This window comes from Bombyx mori, chromosome 1 (assembly GCF_030269925.1).
Source record: "Bombyx mori chromosome 1, ASM3026992v2".
Classification (NCBI taxonomy): Eukaryota; Metazoa; Arthropoda; class Insecta; order Lepidoptera; family Bombycidae; genus Bombyx; species Bombyx mori.
In genome coordinates this window covers 16,755,949-16,783,517 of record NC_085107.1, presented here as the reverse complement: position 1 = coordinate 16,783,517, position 27,569 = coordinate 16,755,949, and the positions used below count along the sequence as shown (strand labels likewise).

General features: G+C 34.9%; 2 protein-coding genes across 23 annotated transcripts in view; one reads left to right on the top strand and one right to left on the bottom strand.

The window, feature by feature from the left end:
* The window catches only part of LOC101744007 (coiled-coil domain-containing protein CG32809), a 305,604-nt gene that overhangs the window by 78,185 nt on the left and 199,850 nt on the right, over positions 1–27,569 (top strand). The window contains exon 1 of one of the 19 annotated variants that reach the window (XM_062670437.1): positions 8,875–9,027. The exons of 17 other annotated variants lie outside the window; for them this stretch is intronic. The gene's annotated coding sequence lies outside the window, so the exon portion shown is untranslated. Of the gene's footprint in view, positions 1–8,874; positions 9,028–27,569 lie in introns of those variants that run through there. One more of the 19 variants, XM_062670436.1, reaches the window with a different exon arrangement.
* Positions 1–27,569, bottom strand: part of LOC101737229 (uncharacterized) — an 83,192-nt gene that overhangs the window by 48,258 nt on the left and 7,365 nt on the right. Inside the window, exons 1-2 of one of the 4 annotated variants that reach the window (XM_062670502.1) lie at positions 5,805–5,942; positions 4,822–5,036 (exon numbers count right to left, since the gene is read on the bottom strand). The exons of 2 other annotated variants lie outside the window; for them this stretch is intronic. The gene's annotated coding sequence lies outside the window, so the exon portion shown is untranslated. Of the gene's footprint in view, positions 1–4,821; positions 5,037–5,804; positions 5,943–11,449; positions 11,521–27,569 lie in introns of those variants that run through there. One more of the 4 variants, XM_062670498.1, reaches the window with a different exon arrangement.

The window sequence follows — 27,569 nt, the reverse complement described above, 5'->3', positions numbered from 1 at the left end:
GGCAAACAAATGCTAGCATACCATTCTGCATTAACCGTTCTTTGTCCCTCAAGAGGAATAGTCGTAATATGGCCGGTTTTGGAGACAAACGTGGCCACCATTTTTTTTGCAACACTCCGTGAACGAACAATTTTTGTTGGCTTTAACTCATTTTCGAACACCCAAACTCGTGACTGGTTTTTTGTTTCGGGTTCGTACGCGTATATCCAGGATTCGTCACCTGATACAATGTTGTATACAGCATTTGAGGATCCTGCATGTAATCTTTCGAGAGTTTTGACGCACCAAGTAACGCGAACCGCTTTTTGCTCTTCACAGAGCGAATGCGGTATCCATCGGGAAAACAACTTTTTTACACCTAATTGTTCATGCAAGATTATTTGTATTTGACTCATGCCAATGTCTAAAGTTGCCTGAATTTCACGGTATGTCACATGTCGATCTTCCTCAATCAGCTTACGCACAGCATCAACGTTTTCTTGGGTGACTGCAGTTTTTGGACGACCTTGACGCGGAACATCACTGAGCTTGACACGTCCACGTTGAAACTCAGCAAACCAGCGATAAATTGTGGTTTTGGATGGGGCTTCATCACCAAATGCAGAAATCATCCGGTCAACACACTGTTTTTGTGTTAAACCACTTCGGAAGTCATAATAAATCATCGCTCTTGAATTTTCTCGAGTCAATTCCATTTTCTCAACGACTAAACAAGTTTGACAAAACCTCGTGACAAGACCGAGAATCTTTTTTACATAAATAAATGGTATTAGATTTTTAAAACCAAGGAGTTTTCAATTAAAAAGATTTTAATATGACAGAAACACTGGAAATATTCCATTCCCGATACTTTTAGTGCAGCCTAGTACTGCTTCACGGCAGAAATTAGGCAGGGTGGTGGTACCTACCCGCGCGGACTCACAACAGGTCCTACCACCAGTAATATAAACTATAACCAGTAATATAAACTACGCTAAGGTAAGCCAAGCATGACTTGGCTTTAGCTTTAGTATACAAAAGAGCATTCCATTTTAAATGTATTGATCAAACAGCAAGCTTCCGAGAACGTTAGCAAACGTTTAGTCGGTCGCATTTCCTGCTTCGGTTTCTAGTTTATCTTTAGTTTTCCGTTTATTAGTTCCTTTAAACAAACATCAGCTAACATCAAACATTGACTGTATCAAGTTCGCATTCGTGTGGGCGAAGCGACTCGCTCCGTTATTATTTCAACTGTAATTTGTACGCCAGAGATCAACTCGGGTCTGGTTGCCTTCGCTGTTTTAGTTTCCAGTTATGACAGCGTTCAAAGTTTTGTCATCCGGCTTTATTTTTAATTTACAACGCAGAGTATGTAGTCGAGAAAAGTATTCTCGATTTAAATTTTATCGTTTTAGAACTTTTTTTCATTGGTTTCGAATAATTTTTTTTTTTGAAGTGAAACTTCCTTATCGGCGTTGGAAAAAAATTTACCGTCACATTTTTCGGTTACGCGTCACTTTTTTCCGTTACGCGCCATCTGTTTTGTATTCATGTCTATGATAATAAAATCCTTTTGTTTAAACTTTATCTAATTTAACTTTATTTAACCAATTTCTAGAAAGTTGCATGTAGATCATTTTTCGAAAAATAAGGCCATAAACAAGTTTCACTTCTTACGTGTGTACACTAGTACACGCACACATTTTTTTTAACGTTTCGGTATCTAATATTCTCCGTAACACCATTACGATTGTCTTCATACGAGGTCTTAAGCGCCTCGCACCGCAGGAATGGAAAGAGTTAAAAATTTAGTGCCGCTGTCAACGTGTTAACTAAAGCATATTGATTGGCATGTGGTTTGTATATGGAGTATATTATATCAGCACGACGTTACTATTTAGTTAACCGAGATTAATTAAAGTTAATTGTTTCCTTAATGTTGATATTATTGGTTATTATAAGTTTAAATATGGGCGCTAACGCCACTATTGATAATAATTAACATGATTTATAGTTTATTTTATTCTATTATTAATTAATTATTAGTAAAATCAAACTGCTATTCTACCGTATTTAATATTCACTAGACACTGTTTTTATGTGAAAATGTTCAGAATATGTTTAATGTTTATTTCATTGCTTAAAAACACAAATGACTTAAAATAATCAAATATCGATAAAGCATAAATATTCATAATAAATGGTGTTATAATGAATATTAATAATTTGATTAAGTATTGTAATTGTATGCAATTTGTAATTGTAAAATTACAAAATTGTAAAATTGTATGTAATTGTATGTATGTTGTTGTTATCTAATAAAAGGCTGGGTACTAATAATTGTAAAAATCAGTAAAATATTTATTGTGAATGTTAAGCTCCATTTTATGAATTGTTTCGTAGTAATTCCATTTGTTTGTGTTAAAGAAGTTGTAGTTGCTATAACCAACACAAAACGGCTAATTGTGTAAAAACTAAGACTTTTCTTTTTGTAATAAACAAGTAATGTCAACGTTTTATAGAATTGTATCGTATTTTCATTGTAATAGATCTTTTTTTTGCCCTTTTAGGCAGACGAGCATACGGCCCACCTGCTGGTGAGTGGTTACCGTCGCCCATGGACTTCAGCAATGCCAAGACCAGAGCCAAGCCGCTGCCTATCGCTAGATCTTATTTGTGAAAGCCCTGGCGTAACGCCGGCATATACGAGTACTATAAGGTAGTACTAGTTTATTCTTATAAGGACAACCCTCAATTAGTATAAAATTCTGTAAAGTGAAATATTTAATTATTTATTTATAATATTTATGTAATGTAGTATAATACAGAAAATGGAGAACGGTATAACAGTTGGTGAAAAAACAGACATTTTTTTTTATATCTAAGAATATATAATACAATAAATCAGTGCCTTGATAAAATTAGATTTTTCACAATTTTATTTGTGTAACGGTGTTTAAGTTTGGATCCATTCTTTTCTATATTTCGTTTGGAATAACAACACTTTTTTTTTAATCTACAAAATAAGTTATTTTGAAAATTTGTACTACATATTAATGAAGAATGTTTAAAATTGTGTTTTTTGGAAGACCGGTGTATCCAGCCAATTTAAAAATAGTGATTTAGTTAAATAAAACAGTTTCGAATTTAGCAATATGTTAGGCTGTATAATAGGAACGATATTGCAATTTTCAACTTCATGAAACAAAGATAGCGTTTTCAGTCGGAAAACTCCGGGAGTCGCTATTTCTACCGCTTAGGATGTTCAGCAATTTATACAGAACTCATTAATATTGGAGAGAAGAGTTTTTCTGAGTATTTTTAACGTGTACTATTTTGCATGCTTTTTAATACGCTTTTATTAGCTTCAAACGTATGTATGTATGTTCGTAACGGAATCTTTGAATATGATTTTGACCCCCTTCAAAACGTCGGATTAACTCGGAATTTGGTATACCTACTTAGGACCGATGACAATTGAATATTGAAAAAAAAATCTGAAAAAAATTTGAAAATAATGAAATTCAAATCATCATTCATCATTATTCTGCCCTTCTCCCAGTCACTTGAGGTCGGCGCAACATGTTTGCTTCGTCCATACTCTTCTATCATATACCATTTCTTCGCTCACTCCCCTCCTACCCATATCGTCTTTCACACAATCCATCCATTTCTTCTTAGGTCTACCTCTTCCTCTAAATCCTTCCACATTCATGGTTAACACTCTCTTAACAACCTCATTTTCATTTCGTCTCATCACATGTCCATACCATTCCAAACGCGCACTCCTCAGCTTCTCTGTCACAGGTGCCACTTTCAGCTTCCACTTTCCTCTAACATACTCATTCCGTATTCTATCCATTCTCGTTACTCCACACATCCATCGCAACATTCGCATCTCTGAATTGAAATTCAAATACAAAATGAATAATAAATAATCTTTTAAAAAAACTATCAAAATAGGTACGCTTTTATACAAAATCCAACTAAAAAATAGAAAATAAAAAACCCGAATCACACGAGCTGTTATAGTTAATAAAAAATAATTTACAAAATTTACATAGTTTTTTTTAATCAAAACGTTTCGATTCACAAATTCCAGTTTTATTTTATTCACGTCAAGTAAAGAAAATTATTATTTTTAAATTATAAAGAAATTCTAAAAGTTCTGATTATATTATCATCACGATCTGAAAATAATATTTATTCAGAGGTCTTGAACTTAAGATGTTGAATTTTAGATGAAGAATACTTTTGGTTTGAAAGCTAAGTTTTCCCCAGTTGCCGACAAGAAACTAAAATAAAGCATGGTATATAAAAAAAAAAAATTAAAATCAATCAGTTATGAACTTTATGTCAATAGTTATTCAAATAATTAGATTAGTCAATAGTAATATGCAATAATAGTATTCGTAAAGTACTATAAAAATATTCTCTTGAAGAACTATTTAAAATGCAATAAACTATTTGGTTTCAACCAACATCGCCTCGGGGCCTCATATAGTTTTATGTATGTTACTACTTAAACCGCACCAAGAGTCCATTTTGAGTTAGAAAAATGTTTTCTCTGCACCGGTACATATCTGTATATTTTTTTAGTCGACGGTCAAACTGTTGTTTGAAAATTGAGTGCACCATGGAATACAGGTCGGATACCTTTTAGGTTTTTTTTCCCCACATTTCTACAAAACAATGCATGCATGAAGTATTGTCGTCATTTTAAGTAACATAATTCAATACAATGAAGTCGTTCATGGCCTAAAAGACGAGACGCTAGATACATTAAGGCTCATGAGCTATAAATTGAACAATGTCATATTGTAAAAATTAAAAATTGCGAACCGTGGGCCATTTGGGTAACATCCTATCCATTCATCCTAAATTGACCTGTTCATCCCAAAATAGTCAGGCGTTCCAATTGGCAGGGTGAGCTCAGTAAAACTTGAGATTTCGAACTCGAAGTGGGTAGCCGTTTTTATCTTGTGATGATAGATATTAGACTTCGGAAGTTCGGTTTAAATTAAAACCAACTTTGGTCCTTGGACCTAATCACCCATCTATTACAAAAAAACAAAAAAGTGAAGTTAAATAATTATCCGGCTCTGAGAACGAAATGTACAATATAAAAAATAGTTCCTGAAATTCGATTATAGTTTTTAAACAGTATATATAAAATGTTCACTTTATAAACCGAGACCTCTCCCGTTTCAAGATGGGTGGAGGCATTTATGTTGTAGATCCGGTAACCATTTGACACTAGGTGTAGCGTGAGCTTCGTTCACGATTCAAAGAGTTTAAAAAGATTTTCCTTTTTCGGAATATATTTTGTTTTATCTTCCTGAAAAAAAATAATAATGAGATATTCTACTGGTAGGACCTCTTGTGAGTCCGCACGGGTAGGTACCACCACGCTGCCTGTTTCTGCCGTGAAGCAGTAATGCATTTCGGTTTGAAGGGTGGGGTAGCCGTTGTAACTATACTGAGACCTTAGAACTTATATCTCAAGGAGGCGGCGGCATTTACGTTGTAGACCTCTATGGGCTCCGGTAACCATTTAACACCGGGTGGGCCGTGAGCGCGTCCAACAAGGTAAGCAAAAAAAATAATCTCATGTCTGAAGCTAAGCAATGGCATTCTTAATGTCCACGGAGTCATAATAATATGATCGCAGTCACACGCTGTTACAAGGAGCTAGAGGAGCATACACGATAGTAATAAATAGAAATTACACAGCTAGTTTATTTATTAATCAAGTCAGAAAATCTTTGTTACTATTATATAATAAGCATAGAAATATTTAATATATTAAAAAAATAATCACGCACCTTAATTTTCACACGCATCGGCATATTAGGTAGGTATGTCTTCTCACAAAACGAACGAACACCAGTAGACACCAGAAGAATCTTCGATTTAAGCAATGTGTATTTTTGCCGGAAATAATTTTTAAAAAATGTCGTCAACGATTGGAAACGGTAATTTTGTAAAAATAAACTATTTTTATGACACATTAGTAACAATATTCACGCTGAAGCTAACAGGCGCTAGGTTGTTTTCCAATTGTTTTATTGGAATTAATTTTTTTTAATTAATTCAATTGTTATATGTTTTTTAGAACTTAAGAGAAGATCATCCGATCATCAATTATTATATTCAGCTCAAAGACAACCACTGCTCGACATAAGTCTTCTCTTAATTTCGTCACAACGATTGTTACCAAAATTTTAGATTGAATAATATTTTTGTACTTCGCGTAAATAAATCCTTGAGACGATGAGGTAATGTGACATTATCGCCTAAGGAAAAAATTGAGGAAAAGAATCTGAGGTCACGTTTCGTATGCAACGGTTACGCGAACTGTTAATTACTAGTCAGCGCTGCAGCGTTTCAAGCTACATCAATTAAATACAATTAAAATTAATAGAGTAACTATCTTCTGTGAGCCAACACGGTTTTACTGGTGGTAGGACCTCTTGTGAGTCCGCACGGGTAGGTACCACCGCCCCGCCTATTTCTGCCGTGAAGCAGTAATGCGTTTCGGTTTGAAGGGTGGGGCAGCCGTTGTGACTATACTGAGACCTTACAACTTATATCTCAAGGTGTGTGGCGCATTTACATTGTAGATGTCTATGGGTTCCAGTAACCACTTAACACCACTATAAAAAAAAAAAAAAACACACGTAGCTACCACCCTGACGAGTCATACAGTATAGTATTTATACAGCTTAAAGTTTAACCTTTATACTATACAGTTGTGAGTTAGACCTCAAGCTTCAAGGTAGGTAGCGGAATTCACGTAGTGTCTATGCGCTCCGGTAACCACTTAATACTATTTGGACCGTAAACTAATGCAAAATCATTCAAAAAAAAACCTTACCACGCAACATTAAAAATTAATATACAAATTTTCAACTTCATCTGATTAGCGACGTGCATGCAGCCTCATTGAATTCGAACGAATAGGTAAACAAATATTAATTTCATGTAAGTATATTGGATTAGCTCCATAACGCAGTCCCGGAGCATACATACAAATATATGCACATAATTTACATTTAAGTTTATTTCTACTCGGAACTTATATAATGTTTAATTATCTATACTCAAAATGCAAAAGTTTCACCTTTTGTGTATTGTAAAATAGAGTAATTTATCACTAAAGTACAATTTTACTATATAAAAGTGATAAAAATTTCAATACTTTTTATATGAACGCGCTGGATTAAAAGAATATGCGTTTTACAATATCGTACTTGGGCACAAGATAAGTCGGAATCCCAATTAAAAAATACCCCTCGTATTCTTCAAATTGCGTCGTAACCTAAATTAAAAACTCTTTGGATTCTTTTCTTTTTTTTTTAATATCCGAAACAACATAAATAATTACTAATCACATTAAATTCAACATCCAATATTTTCTTTCAAAAAAAAAACTACTGCAATAGATATATTCTTTTAAAATAGGAACTCGTGACGTCATGACATTTAGAACAACACTACTAGTTGAATGGTTTCGGTTTCAATTTAACTCGGTCTCGGTGGCACTGGGAGCGCGGTCAAATCTATTACAGACTGTTCATTCGAATTTCCCGAATGAAATGTGCGAGTGATTAACAAACAAGCTCGATACTCCAACAGACGGGGATTGTTATCGATAGCGGATAACCGACCTTTGAGTGATTTTCATTTACAAGGCTTTTCGAATAGCAGCTATCAGCTTCCACTTTCTATGTACTTTCACGCGAGCTCGGAACAATTATAAATTAGACGTTACATTTTTTTATATTTCGAATTCAACTAACTGAAATTTGTTCAGAAAATTCGAAGGTATTTGTGACAAATAAATACGAAATTCTACGAGAATATTAACAATGAAAAAAATGTTGAGCTCTAATAAAAACATTTACGTTATTCGTAGCCAAGCCTCCTCACTTGAATGAATGAGTAAGCCTACAATAATATTACGAAATGTTATTTTTTTGCGAAAATATATCGTAGGAGTTCGCTGTAGAAATTTTGTTACGTTATCAAGAATCTTCTGGCGTAACATTGGCGTGTTTACATCCCGCCGGCGCTATGGTAACGACACAAACTTTTCTAGGTTTGAACTTCTTAGTTATTTTACATTAGTTACTATTAGTTATCTATGAATTTATGTGATGAATTTAAAATTCAGTTAGAGTCAACCGCAAATATTTTTCGGTGGTCCCGTATAAATTTAACAACTCTCAAGACTTCCTCACGGGTACACCAAATTTTGGCAAGGACGTTTTGTGAATTTGGGAATACCATCGCGCAAGGTCGTCGGCCGCATCGATCGCCTGCGACAAGACTCGCGCCTGTGCCGAACCGCACACAACGCGCAACCAGACTCCTAACATTCCCCGTGTATAGTGAAAACACAAGCCGGCTCGTTCAGTATAAACGAGGGCGTCTAGGGGGGCAGTCGGCGCCCCTGGCACAAGATACCGGCAAAACTCGCCGATCGCGCGTCACTTCTTAAAGCACCCTCAACTGTGATATAACAAAACACCAATGCAACACAACGTTAGGTAAACTCGCGAAATCAACTTGAGAGTAGTTTCACAAACTTTTGAATTGTTTATTTAACGGGCATGGGTGTGGTAAAACTTACGAATTCGCGGCCGTTAGCGTAAGGGGTGGACAGGGTGTGAGAGCCACGTGATTTATAGCCAACCGCACAACGACGCCCTTCCCCTGTGGAATCGCCGGTGCATCTGATTCTGCGCATTGCAATTTCAGAAACGTAGGTGCGACATTTGAGTGGCGTAGACTGTTGACTCGTTTACGATAAGCGATTCTACAACGTGGGAATAAGGTTCACATGCCGGCAACGTTACCTACGACATTTTCTCGTTGTTCCGATGCAGCTGCACAGACCAGTGAGAACTTGTAAACAGAGTTAGTAAGTGATGGAAAGCCATAGCATTTACAAGTGTGTTCGATTCACTACGATCGCGTAGTAGATACGTAAATAGTTTTCATTCATCATTGCTACGATACGCACGCCGTCACCCACGTAACAAGGTCGGATTATTTTTACTGCTAACACGTCGACCCTCGTCCTTTTCAGTCCCTTTAATTACTGTGTCCCTTAATGATTTCGCCATGAATAGGCGTTTATATAAGTTAAATTATTTGGTTAAATAAAATTGTACCCAAACTCGATTTATGCATAATTTTCAAAGATGATTATGGCTTAATCTAAAAATAATTTATCTATTTCAAGTTAATATTTTTCGCGGACTTTTTTCTGGTTGCATTCAAAGCTGCTCACAGATATTATCTTAAAACTATTTTTTTAAACTCTTTCCTTATTAAACAAGCATCATTTTACACAACTTCCGCCACGTTTTTTTTTACTTTTCGCCACTTTTTTCGCTCGAATATAGTTTTATAACAATATGCAAAGTAATAAATTAAATTTTATACATATCAATCATTGCAATATTACTTTTATTTACAAAACTATTTTTTGGTTTTATTATTAATTCCTACTCTAGAATGTTTTATAGAAATGAGATTTAGTCGGCATATTGTTATATTCTGACCTTCGAGTTTGTTTGACTTGCACATTTTCTTTAATTTTAGATTTTATGTCTCCGCAATAAAATAATAATTATGTACTTACTCGAAACTTTCTAACTTATTTAACTTAGGAATTAATTTGAGATTGTAAGCTTACTTAGAAATGTTCCCAAATGACGCATCTATACCAAACTTTTTCTAATTAGCTAAAATAATTTAACGAAACTTTCGAAGCTTTCTGTATTATTTTAAGGGAAAGTACCTGCCAATTCCACGGCATTCCGTAGACGAAACAATTTGAAAATTTTAAACAAGTTAAAAGACCAACATTTTTATTTCGGATGTCATAATATTTCGGATATGATATTACTTCATCTATAATATATTATATTACGGATCAAGTATTTCGAGCGGCAAAAAATAATCAATTCAGTAGCTCGATTTTATTACGCGAGTAAGGAAACAACGGAATATCAGACAAATTCTCTTTTGTGTTGCGAATGAGAACATTTCTATGTATTATTTATATTATGACAGTTTCTTTCTCTCCGTATCCGCATTGAGTGTAAAAACATTTTAGATATTATTATTTAATTTCGTCGAGTTTTCTTTTATGGTTATATGCAACAATAAGTTTAAAATTGTTCTATTGTATCCGTGACCCATTTGGCTGTTCGGGCAAGAATCCCGCTATCTTTTTACTACTCAGTGATACGACTGTTCCGTGTTTGGGATTATAAACATTTTTTTTTTCAGTAAATACATGAATGAACCTGTTTTTTTTATATTTATGTACAAACTACCGGTGGCAAGACTCTATAATGTACAACAACGTAGAAACTTGTAAATTTTCTAAATTGACGTACAAGCTTCGGATGTCCATATATTTAAGGTACAACGACAAAAAATAACTATAATTTTCCATATCTACGCACAAACTATTGCTGGTAAAACACTTTGTAACGAAGCATGTATGAGTTCCGAATTAAAAGATCTCATGCGTATGCTTTCCTAAGGAAATAAAAATCATTATTTTAAAACGCAACTAGTATAAAAAGAGGTCCGCTTTAAAAATAGCGGCCTAAAAATGTTGACTTGTACATGAAAAACAAAAAAAAAAAAACATATAATCTAAACTTGTATTTTGTCTATTGTATTTTGACCTGTAAAAAATATACATATTGATGACTGATATTGATTTATTTAACACTCACAAACATATATAAAGGTTTTACTCGTGCATCTGTCACGATGACGGCGGTTTGTTTGGTTCACGTCTAATGCTTTGTCATTTCTTTTTCTACATACGAGTATATTTTATTGCCTTCGACATCAGCAACGCCAGGGACACAGCCAAGCCGATGCTTATTACAGCAGTGGTGGGCGATGTTTCTCTAGTAACTATGCTGTTAGCATAGGCTTTTCAGATTGGAATCGAAAGATGTGATAGACGACCGATAAGGAACTAAACTAGTTGATCAAACTCCCATATACTCAATTGAATCGACAGGCCAAACTTTGTTAAATGTTCGTGCCGCAGTAAAATATCATACTCTGAGACATTAAGAGCTTACTTTAAGTCGTAAATATAATATGAAGATAAACTTAAGATGATACCGACTTTTTGTCACACATCACTCGAGCAAAACGAATCCCCACTACCTGGTCCATACATAATTTTTATTTTTTATTTTTATTGCCCTTGTAGGCAGACGGGCGCACGGCCCATCTGATGGTGAGTGGTTACCGTCCCCCATGGACTTCAGCAATGCCAGGGGCAGAGCCAAGCCGCTGCCTACCGTCATTGAGTTTTAGCGGCGTATACTGTATGTATGTCATGAAATGTCCTTTTTCAAAGGAGCTTTGAAAGAGTACTAGTGGTTGGGCCTAACCAGACTAGTTCCTAGCCGTACTGGAGTACCTGGTAACAGTGCGTATTTACAGTAGTTTCCCAAAGCCGCCTTCGCCTTCTGAAGTCGCTTTCCAAAGTAACTACAAAAGAAAATAATGCGGCATCAACTCTTTATCTGTATTTCCGTGACGTTTATCCGATTTAGTAGAAGATTTTTATTGTAATAGGTTGGGAAAAAAGTCTTCGCATTGTAGTATGTATGAACTTGTAATAAAATCTCTTTGGCTATACTATTTGTCTCTGGCCGGTTTTGGTATCATTAAAAGTTTAAATTTTAAAGAAGATAATTCCAAATTCAAATTAAGAAAATGTGTGATTTTTATTTATTTTGCGTACTGTCAAGATGAGTGAATCTAATGAAGAAATTAGATACATTTTAAAAATTTACTACAAAAAATGTAAAAATGAGACGCAAACCGCAAAAAAAAATTGCGATGTTTATGGACCCAGTGCAGTGTCTGCGAGGGTAACACAAATTTGGTTTAAGCGTTTTCAATCCGGAAATGTTGATGTCAAATATGCACGTCGCTCTAAATTACGACGTAGCTGAAGAACTGAAAATTGACCACAAAACGGTTTTGGCGCATTTGAAAAATCCGGGTACACAAAAAAGCTCGATATTTGGGTACCTCACGAGCTCACTGAAAGAAATCTAATGAACCGTGTACTCATTTGTGATTCTTTATTCTGACGTAATGAAACTGAACCATTTTTGAAGAAGCTGACAGCTGGTGATGAAAAGTGGATCACGTACGACAAGAACGGCCCAAACAGGTCGTGGTCAAAGGCCGGTCGGGCTTCACAGACTGTGGCGAAACCCGGGTTAACTCGCAACAAGGTGATGCTGTGTGTGTAGTGGGATTGAAAGGGCATTATTAATTATGTGCTATTACCACCAGGCAGGACCATCGATTTTGAACTCTACTGCGAACAACTGATAAGATTAAAGCAAGAAATTGGGAGAAAGCGGCCGGAATTAATCAACAGAAGTGGTGTGGTTTTTCATCATGATAACGTAGACCTCACACAACTTTAGCCACTCAGCAAAAATTAAGAGAGCTAAGCTGGGAGATGTTAATGCATCCGTCATACAGTCCTGATCTTGCACCTTCAGATTTCCACCTGTTTCAGTTTCTTCAGAATTCTGAATTCTTTAGGCAGTGTCAGGTTAACACCACGAGAGGAGTGCCAAAACCAATTGTCGCGGTATTTTGATCAGAAGCCTCAAAATTTCTATAGCAATCATCATGTCCTACAAGATGGCAAAAAGCTATCGAACAAAATGATACCTACATACTTTAGTTAAATGTAAATAAAACAAATTAAAAAAATGTTGTGAATTTTCTTAAAAAACGCGAATGAACTTTTCCCCCAACCTATTATGTTTTTTTTTTTGTCATTTTCGGAGAAGCTTTTTTTTATTTCATCATGTGATGTACTGTAAATAAATATATTTCGGGCATTTAGAAAATCATAGCGAGCCGAGTAACCGCCTTTCACTGATACCATAGTCAATACTTATCTAAATCTACAGTGGTTTTTACGGATGTTCCGTTATAACTACTGAACCATGCATCCGATTGACTTGAAACTTGATATACATGAAGAAAATACATGTACTTCATGGATAGGCTAATATTTATATGAGTGTTGGACTCCCTAATAATAATGACAATAAATAATAATGTCAATTTTAAATGCCGAGCGAAGCGGGCGAGTACGGCTAGTAATTTAAAATGACCAAGTAGCAGCGCAAAGCTCTTCGCGGCGCTTATGAATCCAAAAACGAGGGAATACTGATAAATTGTTTTTTTAATGTGCGATTTTACAATGTCCTTCCAGACGAGTTTCTAGGTAAATGTGCCGTAACAAAGTTTGAAAATTGTCCGAACGTCAAGGTCGATAGCGATTTAATGCAGAATTAATGTTTCAAACTTCGGTATGATAATCGAGGTCGTTACAGAGTAGCTATAAGCGTGCCCCTCACAGAAGAAGTCGTATGCTCGTACCAAACTCTACTGTTTTATATTTCTACATAGGTTTTTTTTTGTAATTACATTTTTTTTTTCCCCTTGTATTCAGACGAGCGTACGACCTACCTGATGGTGAGTGGTTACCGTCGTCCATGGACTCCAGCAATGCCAGGGGCCAAGCCAAGCCGCTGCCTACCGCTTAGCTTATCAGTATTTTGTTTTCTTTTTAATTCCCAACACGTATACAATTCAATGACATGTACTTTAATCTTCCGTCGTGACATTAAATGAGAAAACTTACAACATGACTTTGGGTTTACTATACAAGCATTCTTTGCCAGCTTTCTAAGACATCATATCAGTCTCTGGCCCCAAATTAGGATTCCCTGTGTTGTGGGTACCAGAGAGTGACTCAAATACATAGTTATATACGATTAAATATGTATATAATATACAGATAATAAGCACTAAGACAAACAGATCTATTCATCACACGAATGTTTGCACGATGTGGGAATCGAACCCACAACACTCGACACACCAGTCAAGGGCGCTATATATTCCAACACCGAGTGAATCATACAAGTGGTATAATGTTTTAATGTTTTTTTTTTTCGTTAGAAGAATTATTTTATCATTCGGTCCCTGTCATGAACCGCGTTTAGGAATTTCGTTTCAAAAAGTTCTTTTTTTTATTGCTTAGATGGGTGGACGAGCTGACAGCCCACCTGGTGTAAAGTGGTTACTGGAGCCCATGGACATCTACAACGTAAATGCGCCACCCACCTTGAGATATAAGTTCTAAGGTCTCAAGTGTAGTTACAACGGCTACCCCACCCTTCAAACCGAAACGCATTACTGCTTCATGATAGAAATAGGCAGAGTGGTGGTATTTATCCATACGGACTTACAAGAGGTCCTAACATCAGTAATTACGCAAGTTATAATTTTGCGGGTTTGATTTTTATTACACGATGCTATTCCTTCACTGTGGAAGTCAATCGTGAACATTTGTTGAGTACGTATTTATTTAGAAAAATTGGAACCTGGCTGAGATTCGAACACCGATGCATCACTCAACACGAATGCACTGGACGTCTTATCCTTTAAGCCACGATGGACGACTTGGCGTAAAAAGCCGATTTGAAAAAAAAAACAATATCTTACTTTATCATCTAAAGTCGAGAAGTGTGCTATGTTCTATTTATAAATCTAGCAAAACGGGAAGATAGTCGTTAATTACACATAATATATCGAATAGATATATGGTTCTATATATTTAACTTCCGCTTCAAAGAATGGCTGCAATCTGAACACGACAGACAATAAACCCCGATCCATGAATCACGCACAAAGCCTGGACGTTATTAATCGCTCGACTATTGCCGCTAAATTGTCGATATCGAAAATGCGATCGTAGAATTCTGTCGTCCCGGTAACAATGCTGAACTAGCAACTAGTGCTGCAGCTACACTAGAACGTAAGTTTCATATAAAAACAACTCAGCTTAAAGGTCATCTATCTACATAGAGGCTAATTTTATTCGGTTGCAGTTTGTAGTTAATTAATATTGAATTATCATCATCATTTATCAATTACTTTAATACATATAGTACTAGTTCCGATGTGTACCGAAGATGTAAGACAATTGAAAGTATGCGCTAATTAAAAATTAAAACTGAACTAGTGGCACCGCAGTAGTCGAGATTCGACTATAATTAATTGAAATTATAAGTTTAAACATTGTTATGGTTCTATTGTCAAACACTATTATAATTCGATAATATAATTACAGTATGCGCCAAAACTGCACTATAGATCAATAATATTAAAGACAAACAATGTTAATCTATTTTCAATTCGACCACAGACTTTAAACAATAACAAAAGTTTCCCAATTGACAGTAAAAAAGAGTATGTTTTTATGTATGTGTTGTGTCAAATACATGGTAGTGTGTGTAATGTTTTCTTTATTGATTTAAAGTATATTTTATGCATTATTTTAAATAAATATTAGCATTGTGCACTCCTTCTCTATATTCTCTATAAGTGTGAGAAATTTCATACTCCTCCGTCCGCGCAATTTTCGTAAAAAGGGGTACAAAGTTTTTGCTTCACGTATTAATTAAAACTGAATATCGTCGTTGTCAAACCAAAATCTACTATGTGCACTTTTGGAGATTTTTACTTTGTAACTTTTTCGTATAGTTCACAGCCTATAAAAAAACCGTTATGTGTCTATAGCTTTAATATTTATCTATAGCTTTCATTTGATATAGTTTTTAAAACATTCATCGTCATATAAAACTTTATACGAAAATGTTTTTAGTCGTTAATTCAAAATAGAGTTTTTGCACATAGCAGATTTTGGTTTGACAGCGACGATATATTGTTTCAATAAAAGTATTGTATTATAAGTATCACTATAATATTTTATGAGATGACTAGCCGCGGATAGCTTTAATATTAGTTAGCTAGTGTGTTAGGAGATAACCGACTACAAAACTTCAAACGCGCGCACACACACAGGCATTCATAAATAGCCGAGGACTGGCGTCAACTTGCGAAGTATCTCATTATTATTAAAACTAAACTAGTTCTACTCTCCTAGCATATACTACTACGTATAATACATACATACATACATAGTTAGTTATATGTTGAGAATGCGTGAAAACTATATTAAATTAAAAGTTTATAAGTTTATCTATATATGCATATGTAAAAAATGCATAATATATAGATAAATGAATTTTCCATTACTAAAGTTCGTGTTTTATGTTGTAGAAAAACTAATTTGTTGAATTTAATTATATAACTGCTCAACATGGATTCATTTTATTTTGATAAATATATTAGAATAAGACCTAAATAAATAACTAAACTAAAACATCTAAACAATAAAAAAAAGAAAAAAACAAGTTAAAGAACAAATACTTACGGCAGACAAAGATCCAAAAATAACACATTAATAAATAGCTATTCACGCGTACTCGTTTTAACTACTAGGCCACAGATTCAGTCAATAAATATTATTAAACTATTTAATTTATTATTTTAATCAATTAAAATTAATTCAACGGGTTTGATTTAAAATTTTAAACCTTCGAGCTTTTACCTCGGGTCGCGTGCAAAAATAAATTATTGAACTGTTTGAATAGTAACTGCGAAATGTTTGAAATGCGGTATTTAAATGCTATATTTTAAGTTTAAATATGTATGTAAAGGAAAACCTTTATTATTTAAAACTCTTTAGTTTCTAGATTCTTGCGTTTCATTTCACCCAGAACGAACTAACAGTATCTTCAGGTCGTCAGTTTGTTTTTACTTGGATTTTCATCTTCACGATAAAAGGATCCCAGGTGTTAGATAAATTATTATTATTAATTACACTTGTTATTTTTATTAGTAATACAGTATAAAAGATATGTTTACTATAATAATCAATTCCTGTTATTAAATATTAATAATTCCATTTAAATATTCGGCGGTACATATAATACATACGATATTTGACCGGCTCGTTGGTCTAGCGCTTAGTATGCCTGAGTGGTCCCTGCAGCACAAGGTCTGGATTCAATTCGAATTGAAATGTTAGATGGAATGTTTGCTTTTGGCTCAAACAACTTCATTGTGGTGGATAGGCGAGCTCAGAAGCTCAGTCAAGTAGGCAGGGGCTAACTAACTAATGGGCAAGTACTCCCAAAGGTAGGTTTATCATTTCGGACTGCTGCTTCACGGACAAATTTACCGGTAGTAGGACCTCTTGTGAGTTCGCAAGGGTAGGTGTGAAACAGTAATACGTTTCAGCTTGAAGGGTGGGGCAGCCGTTGTAACTATTCTGAGACCTTAGAACTTACATCTCAAGGTGGGTGGCGCATTTACGTTGTAGATTTTTATAGGCTCCAGTAACCACTTAACACCAGGTGGGCTATGTGCTCTTCCACCCATCTAAGCAATAAAAAATAAAAATAAAATAATCTACCGCCGTTCTGGAACCGCGAACCCTGAGAAGATACACCGAAAAACTCAGCGGGTTGGTGTTATTGGCGGGAATTATATATTTATATTGTTTATGTTATATTTATATAAAAATGCCGATGATTATATCGATGATTATATCGATGATTATGTTTTAGTGCCTATTACGGCACTAGAATTTCGAAATGCCGTGTACTGTATACGAATATACTGCTGCTACGTTCTATACTTCGTACAGAAACATTCCCGATCCTGCGGACAGAATGGGAAGCAGTCGACCTCGTCTAAAACACGTCATTTCGGATCCTCCCGATCCACTAACTGTGCTTTTAGGTACCTCAAGCACCGCTCATCGTTCTAGTCGAACCCGTCGCTTTTGACGAAGGGCTCGACGAGTAAATTAACCCACAGACACAGCCCACTGAGTTTCTCGCCTTATCTTCTCAGTGGGTCGCGTTTCCGACCCGGTGGTAGATTTTGCGAAGCACGGCTCTTGCTAGGGTTCGTGTTAGCAACGTCGTCATGTTTAAGCCCTGTGAGCTCACATACTAATTAAGGTTACGTTGAAATAGCCTATCAAGGCTATCAACTTCGGTAGGATAAAAAAAGTATAGAATTTTCGTAGCACTATCTAGTAACCTTTTTATAATAATTGCAACGGCCCGAGGTCTTTTGTTCTGACACCGCTTGCACCGGCACATGAATCAATTACAGCGATTACATTGTAGAAGCATCGCAAACATAATTTACAATAGTGGCCGTTCTATCTACATAATTAGAACGAGCCTGTTCTGAATAATAGTACCACGGCCCCACTTTGCTTTGTGCACCGTGCACAATACCGCTGCGTTTGTGTAAACGACGCGTCTGACACTAATGTAATTGGAGTATTGTTTGTGGTAATCTCATCACTTTTACTATCGCACTACCTGAGTAAAATACATCCCTACGACGTGACAACCCTGCACTCCTCCACAATTCTTTTCCAGGGACAATTGTCTCAAAGTACTATCCAGTTCGAGTATGAACTCTCCATGCTTTTTGAACTTTCTTCTCGCTATATTCTTCAAATCAGAATTAGAATGAATCCGTGGTATTGTCGAAATCCAGGAGCAGTATAATATTAGCTCACAATAAGGCACTTTGCTACATGTAAAGACAATAAAATAAAACGTTAGTGGGAAAACCCAGTACTGCACTAGAGAACAGTCTAGAAATTTCAATAGCACTGATATGACTAATTCAAATAAACTATGAACAAGATTGAATTCACAGAGCACGCACTGCAGATTTTAATGAAAAAACGGTTGACTTTTTGAACTTTTGTGTTACGTATACAGCGAATTTGCTAATTTGAAATTGTTTGTACTCTAAAAACTTCGTCGGATTATTTCACCGAAAAAAGTTAAGTAAAGTTAAGCATTCCAACAAAGGGCTCACAAAAACCACAGTTATATTAATAGACTAGCTGACCCGGCAGACTTCGTAGTGCCTCAATCGATAAATAAAAAACCTAAACTTTTGTATAAAATAAACTTAAAACAAACAAAAGGAATCCGTCCGACGGGGGACACATCAAAGGAAAAACAAAATTGTTATTTTTGTTTAATTCCGAGCATTTTCATATTGATCTACCTTTTAAACCTTCTCTGGACTTCTATAAATAATTCAAGACCAAAATTAGACAAATCGGTTCAGCCGTTCTCGAGTTTTAGCGAGACTAACGAACAGCAATTCATTTTTATATACAAGTATATAGATTAGCTCTAGTTACTTTCCTTTTATGATTTGATGGTAAATGTTCACACAAGATAACGCATAGTATACGTATTTAAATTTAAAACTAGTCAAAAACTTTTCCCGTCGAAATAAATTTTTCATAACGAACACACAACTGAATAAGGTCGTCATAACTAAAGTACTACAATTTTATTTCCACCGAGAGCGGAAATCGTAAATGGTTAGAATCCACACTACTATGTAACGATCAAGACTTATTTTGATAAAGTTAGAGAAAACTAGAAATAATTGTTCTGATATTGAAGTTAGCTTGAATCTTGAACTTATTGCACGAAGTATTAACGTTGCGATATTGATTCTTTGTAAGCAGACACAATGTATTTACGACATTGTTACTCGTTTTACGTAATACTTGCTACCTATTCTCGCATAAAGCATCTCATGCTGCATTTAAATAAGACCTTATAGTTTCCCTCCAAATATTATAATTTGCGTAATAATAGGGAATATTTTGGGCCCCCACGACTGAGTAGCATTTTCTGCAATTTCTTAGCTAATTTCTGCCGCGAAACAGTAATGCATTCTGATTTAAAAGGTGGAACAGCTGTCATTTTATAAAATTGAGACTTATATCTCATGTTTGACTGACTTGGTCGTGCAGTAATTGACGTCCCGGATTGTTGCACCGTGGGACGTGAGTTTGATTGCCACATCGGCCAAACATTCGTGTGATAAACAGGTCTGATTTCTCTTTATCTGGCTATTTATCGTCTGTATATGTATACATATATAAGTATGCATGTCAGGCTCTGCTACCCATAACACAGAATCCTAATTTGGGGCCGGATGATCGTGCTTGAGATGTTTCCAGTTATTTATTATGTCATAATACATATTATACAAATACATATATGAGAGAAAATATTCATCTTGTTTTCGTCCAGTTAATATATATTTATTCATTATTTTATTTAGTTGTTTCTAAAATTGTTGTTTATATCCTTATATCAGGGCGCAAAAATTTTGAACGTAGATGCATTTAACGTGTGTTTGAACTATTAAAATTCGGTATATTTTTTTCTATTATACGTCATGTGACGAAAACAAAAATCTACAAACGTGTAGAATGTAATCTCGTTATATTCAAGATTGATGAATTGTGATTGTTTTTTTTTGTCATTTGCCTTCAATTTATGTTATGAATACGTATCATTTTGATCACATCCAACGGCCCCAAGCTAGGATTTCCTCTTGAGTTACGGACAATGAAAACAGAGTACGAGACAAGAACAAATACATCCAGACTTTCACTGGTGGTAGGACCTCTTGGGAGTCCGCACGGGTAGGTACCACCACCCCGCCTATTTCCGCCGTGAAGCAGTAATGCGTTTCGGTTCGAAGGGTGGGATAGCCGTTGTAACTATACTTGAGACCTTAGAACTTATATCTCAAGGTGAGTGGCGCATTTACGTTGTAGATGTCTATGGGCTCCAGCAACCACTTAACACCAGGTGGGCTGTGAGCTCGTCCATCCATCTAAGCAATAAAAAAAAAAAAAAAAAGACGCCATTATTTTTTTCTTTTGAAGGCAGACGCATTTATTTTCGATTTGATCTACTGCTTAACGCAAAATTCAAAATATGTCGAATTAAGAGAAACGCTCGATAGTAGCAACAAATGTAATCGAGATAAGGGTTGTTTTTCTGAAATCGCCAATGCCTTTTGTTACTTATAGGCCGTTTAGTTTTCATTTTAATATTCACTTTAACTTTTAACCGCACGTATTTAATATCGCGAAGAGGAAGTCTTTCACGGCGTGTAATACTGGGCCAGTTATGTTACGAGAATAAAAGGAATTAACGGTTCACCTGATTATCCGTGACCATCGAGCCCTATATAGATATCCCAACATTAATTCTGGGTTACCTTAATAATTAGTTATCAATAGTCCTCTCACGAGTATCCTAGAGGCAATCTCTTGAATAAATAAACAGTCCAACCACAAACTATAAAATACTTATTAAATTACATGAACAAACAAATGTGGGCACGTTTTCGTAGCCTTAAAATGAGGACTGTAAGAAGCTCAGAGCACGCTTCACTAGTGACGTCCTTGACACGAAATAAACGTAGATTGAACAGGGAGATTTTAAGCACGTCTTATGAAAAAAGTTACGTTGCTCTTTTATAACCGGACAAGTTTAATTTTAAATCTTTCATATTTATGTATTACTCAAGCAAAGTTTGCCACTCACACTAATTGGTTTTCTTTATGTTATAAAAAGAGAATGAAAGTAAAAATATTAATTGGCGAAAGAAAACGAACGATCCACGGTCTAAAGGCAATGGTGCGATTTCATAACATATTGATTTAATAAAATTTTAAATCGATTTGTTTTTTTTTTTTGATTGCTTAGATGGGTGGACGAGCTCATAGCCCACCTGGTGTTAAGTGGTTATTGTAGCCCATAGACGTCCACAACGTAAATGCGCCACCCTAATCCCTTGAGATATAAGTTCTAAGGTCTCAAGTATAGTTACAACGGCTGCCCCACCCTTCAGACCGACACGCATTACTGCTTCACGGCAGAAATAGGTAGGGTGGTGGGTTTAAGTACAACCCCAATTTTTGTTAAGCGCAATGAAATTTATATCGTCAAAAACATTGGTTAATACTGAATCTACTTATCGTAAGATCCGCCTTTACTCTACACGTGCTGCTTTCTGGTATTTTCACGCATTCAAACATTTTATGTTTTTAAAAATCTCATCCTTAAACTAGGAGCTAGAAAATATATTTTTTATTATAATATTTAACGGAAATCCTATTTATCTATCTATTACTCTCTTATTCTGATTAACTATAACAATTGTTTTAAACATGAATGGCCCATGGAGGTTACCTTGAAGGACAATTGGTAACTTATATCATATGTAAGATAAAAGGACATTACGATCTACATTAATGTAGACAAAGGCGTGATTGATATAACAATGGGGTTCAGACGTCTAAAGATGAGATAAATATCATATTTCTTGTGCGTGGGTGACTTAATGAGTAAGTGTTTATCACGTTGAAATAGTAATAAAATCTTATAATAAAAATACAATGCATTTATAGATGCGCATAGATAATATAGTAAGTAATATATAACAGTAGACATTTTAGGACACCATTTTTTTATAATATTTGAAAATGTTATATAAATAAATAAATTCAATAGTGATTGTTGTAGTTTTTGTATTTTCGCTAAATATTTACCAATAGTATCATTCTTCAATCAAAATTTAAAAATAAAAAAACCAAACAAAAATTTTTTTAAAGTTTTTTTATTATTCATAATGTTATTTAAAAAAAAGCAAACAAAAAAATCAAAATGCAAATTTAATCAATTAATAAAAAGCGTTTCTCTCAAGCTCGATCGAAGATTTCAGCGTTCTCCTCATTATAATACTTGAAAATAAGTACCGAAATATCGCCTACCTTTCAACGCTTGTTTGCGAAGACAGCTACCGCGTAAATACCACCGAGTCTAGTTTCAACATTGGCTTAACAACGAGCCTGTGATCTTGAAACAAATTAGCTGTTTAAATTGAACGCTGCCTCTGTATCCCTAAAGGCTTAGTTTGCTACCGAGGATCACGAATGTTTTAAGCATAAAAAGCTAACGAAATAATAACTTAATTAAATTTATGAATGGTATGAACATAATGAAATGTGTGTTATACTATTTTGTAGTTATATATAACATTATTCTTAGAATGTCCAATTCTTATTTTAAGGTTAGAGAAGTTTGAATTTTTTTATAATATATATTACAATTTACCTACGATCTCAAAAAAAATGTTATAGGAATGAAGATTATTGTTTTAAAGTAATTACCATAATGCTTATCGCTTCTCGCCAATCATTTATCGCAAATACAGATCAATTATCCTAGCACGAAATTCCGCACATAAGTTTATAATCCCGGTATGCACTAGCAATAACTGAGTGTATTATAAGTAATTCCATACGTATGCGAGCCTCGACAATTCGGACAATGATTTCAATTATAGGAGGCTTAGTGTGTAATATCGCTATGGTCGGCTCAATACCATTGTAAGCTGCAGTGCACAGACACTCCTATAGATTCATGATAATCTGCTCTCTTTGCGAATTTTGAACTGTTTATTTATATTTGTTAATATCTTTATTTATTAAGCTGGGATCCGTCCAAAGATTGACTTTTTATTTTTTATTGCCTTAGATGCATCGACGATTTCATAGCCCACCCGATTTTAAGTGTTTACCGAAGCATTTAAACGTCACAACATATTTACATACCACCCTCGTGTGAGTTTGCACGGGTAAGTACCACCACCCCGCCTATTTCTGCCCTGAAGCGGTAATGCGTTTCGGTTTGAAGGGTGGGGCAGCCGTTGTAACTACTTAGTCTGGCCATAAATACTGTTACAATTAAAAATAAACAAAATATTACATTTGAATTTGGAATCTGTCATTTTTATATGATTGCTCATTGAGTTTTCTCATTTTGGCGCCAATACATTGTACAATATTTTGCGATATTAAAATGGAGTGGGGTGATAAAGAGAACCGAATCGCTGTGATTGCATTACATAAAGTAGGTATGGAGTCAAATGCAATTTTTAAAACTCTCCATACGCTTGGTATTAGTAAAATGTTTGTGTACCGGGCTATTAATAGGTGCAATGAGACCTCCTCTGTTTGTGACAGAAAAATATCTGGCCGTCCACGTAGTGTTCGTACGAAAAAGGTGGTCAAAGCAGTAAGGGAAAGAATTCGAAGAAACCCTGCCCGAAAGCAAAAGATTTTATCTCGGGAGATGAAGATAACACCTAGAACCATGTCACGTATTTTAAAATATGACTTAGGACTTGCAGCCTATAAGAGACGTTCTGATAATTTCATAACTGATAATTTAAAAGAGAATACGGTGGTAAAATCGAAACAGCTACTGAAGCGTACGCAAAGGGAGGTCATAGAAAAATTTTGTTTATGGATGAGAAATTTTTTACAATTGAGCAACATTTTAACAAACAAAATGACCGTATTTATGCTCAAAGCTCTAAGAAAGCTTCCCAATTAGTCGACAGAGTGCAACGTGGGCACTATCCGACTTCAGTGATGGTTTGGTGGGGTATTAGCTATGAAGGAGTGACTGAGCCATACTTTTGTGACAAAGGTATCAAAACATCTGCACAAGTGTATCAAGATACTATTCTTGAGGAGGTAGTGAAGCCCCTTAACAACCCCATGTTCAATAATCAAGAATGGTTCTTCCTGCAAGACTCGGCACCAGGTCATAAAGCTCGGTCTACGCAGTCTTGGTTGGAAACGAAATTTTCGGACTTCATCAGAGCTGAAGACTGGCCGTCGTCTAGACCCGATCTTAATCCGCTGGATTATGATTTATGGTCAGTTTTAGAGAGTACGGCTTGCTCTAAACGCCATGATAATTTGGAGTCCCTTAAACATTCCGTACGATTGGCAATGAAAATTTTTCCCATGGAAAGTGTGTGTGCTTCTATTGATAACTGGCCTCAACGTTTAAAGGACTGTATTGTAGCCAATGGAGACCACTTCGAATAAGCCTTATATACTTTAAATTGTTTTATATTTATGTATTAAACTAACACACTGTAAAAGTAATAAATGTTATTTGCAATAGAATATTTTTATTTTTAATTGTAACAGCAGTTATGGCCAGACTAAGTATACTTGAGACCTTAGAACTTATATCTCAAGGTGGGTGGCGCATTTACGTTGTAGATGTCTATGGGCTCCAGTAACCACTTAACACCAGGTGGGCTGTGAGCTCCTCCACCCATCTAAGCAATAAAAACAAAAAACCATACACTTCGGCACAAAAGTTCTAAGTCTCAGATTTGTACAAAAGCTGACTTACCAACCGAAGCACGTTACTGCTTCACGAAAAAAATTGACCAAGTGGTGATACCTTCTGCTATTCGTTTATTATTAATGAGCGAAATGAAAAATAAGATTCAAAATTATTTTTGCTTAGATGGATGGACGAGCTCACAGCCCACCTGATGTTAAGTGGCTACTGGAGCCCATAGACACCTACAACGTAAATACGCCACCCACCTCGAGATACAAGTTCTAAGGTCTCAGTATAGTTGTACGAAAATTTCAATTTTGTGACTCTCTAAAAATGAGCAAAATTCATTACATTAACATTATATTAACATCGAACAATAGTAATGAAACCGGCAATTACAATTTGCTTAAATTACTTACTGATTGTTGTTCTTTATTATAAGTACGCTCGGGTACATTATGTATCACCATCCGTGGTGTGCGTGGGACGGCTGTTATTCTATACAATTAGAAACTTAGACCTCATCTCTACGACTCGTTGAAACTCGAAAGTCACTGAAAACTTGAATTTTGTAGCACAACGCGATCTAGTAGCCATGAATAATACTAAGCCAGATTGAAAAACATGAAACGAGATGTCGCTCCGACCTCAAAAAACTAGCGCCATCTAGGTTATTTAATAGACCACTAAGAAAATAGAAATAAACGGTCTGTTATAGCTTTAACAAATCTAGGCCTCAAACTAATGTTTCAATTTTCATAATAATTTGACATGACACGTAAAAAAACATATATTTCTACTCAAATATTATAAAAGATATGCAAAAAGAATTCTTAATATGTAATAATGTATCAGTTCCTAACCTCTAACTGGCGTTTTGTGATCCCGAATGGATGTAGCGCATAACACCAATAAAAAAATTATTTCATAATATATTATTTTAAAGTGACGTTTAGGTTAGATAGGATGAACAACGAGATTGTTTGACTTTTTAGAATTTGATTAAGCTTATAAACACTAAAAATTTTCACTTATAAAGTAATTATTTCCAATTGAAATACTAGAAGAAATTTATAAAGAACAAGAAATTGAGAAACATATAACTACTTTAATACTTAACCTTAAAATAAGAATTGGATATTCTGAGTATAATATTATATCTAATATATAAAATTATCTTGTCACGGTACTTATGCGTGAATGAACTCCTCCGAAACGGCTCGACCGATTTTTGTGAACCTTAGCGAGCATATCGGTCAGGTTTGAGAATCGAACAACATCTATTTTTCATCCCCCTAAATGTTAAGGGTGGTCCAACCCAAAATTTTTATTTTTTTATTTTTAGACAAAAATTATTGTTTTAATTGTTTTTTAATTTTTGTTTTTATTTTTTATAACATATACAGCATACAAAAATACATACAACCCTAAATTTTCACCCCTTTACAATTAACCCTTATTTTTATTTGCTAATTAAAAACTTTACATTTTTTTGCAAGAATTTTGTTTTTATTTTGTCATGACTTAGAATTAAAAAAAATATATTACTCTGAAATTTTCACTCCTCTACGATCAACCCCTATTTTTTATTTGTTAATTATAAACTTCAATTTTTTAGCAATAACTATTTTTTTATTTTGTCATGAATTAAAATAAAAAAAATCATATTACTCTCAATTTTCACTCTTATACGATCAACCCCTATTTTTGCATCCCGATTTTTATTTTGTTATTCTATGCACAGATCCGCAATAAGGTTGCAAGATGGCAATCAAATATTATAATTGTAGTACGATAAATTCTTATTCAGAGTTTATAATTTCAAGTTCCTTTAATTATGACTTTTTTTTAATTCAATTTGATCTCCCGCCCTCGCCGGTCGACTACTGATCAACTGTCAATCGATCAGTTATCCCCGCCAGGTGTCACCACTCATCCAGCAAAGATCACGTAGTAGGGATGAGGACGAAGCCGGTCTCCTGTCTTACTCACTATACATTTTTCAGTCACGTTATTTTGGTTTTATTTGTGTATCAATCGTAGCTTGCCAGCCATGTTTTTTTTTGTTTTTTTTTTTTTGTGTATCAATCGTATGTTCAGTAGGTCTGAGAATCGTCTACTATATATTTTTCATACCCCTAAGTGATAAGGATTGTCCACCCCAAACATTTATTTTTTATTTTTATTTTTTGGATAATTTATTTTTTGGTTATAATGAGGTATTATGTGGTTGAATGAGGTTTTTTTTTTCTACACTAGAATTTCCTTAGAAATCTTATTTAAGGCAACACAACGTTTGAAGGGTCAGCTAGTATAACTATAAAATGGTATAACGCACATTTCATTATGTCCATATCATTTATAAATTTAATTAAGTTATTATTTCGTTAGCTTTTTATGCTTAAAACATTCATGATCCTCGGTAGCAAACTAAGCCTTTAGGGATACAGAGGCAGCGTTCAATTTAAACAGCTAATTCGTTTCAAGATCACAGGCTCGTTGTTAAGCCAATGATGAAACTGGACTCGGTGGTATTTACGCGGTAGCTGTCTTCGCAAACAAGCGTTGAAA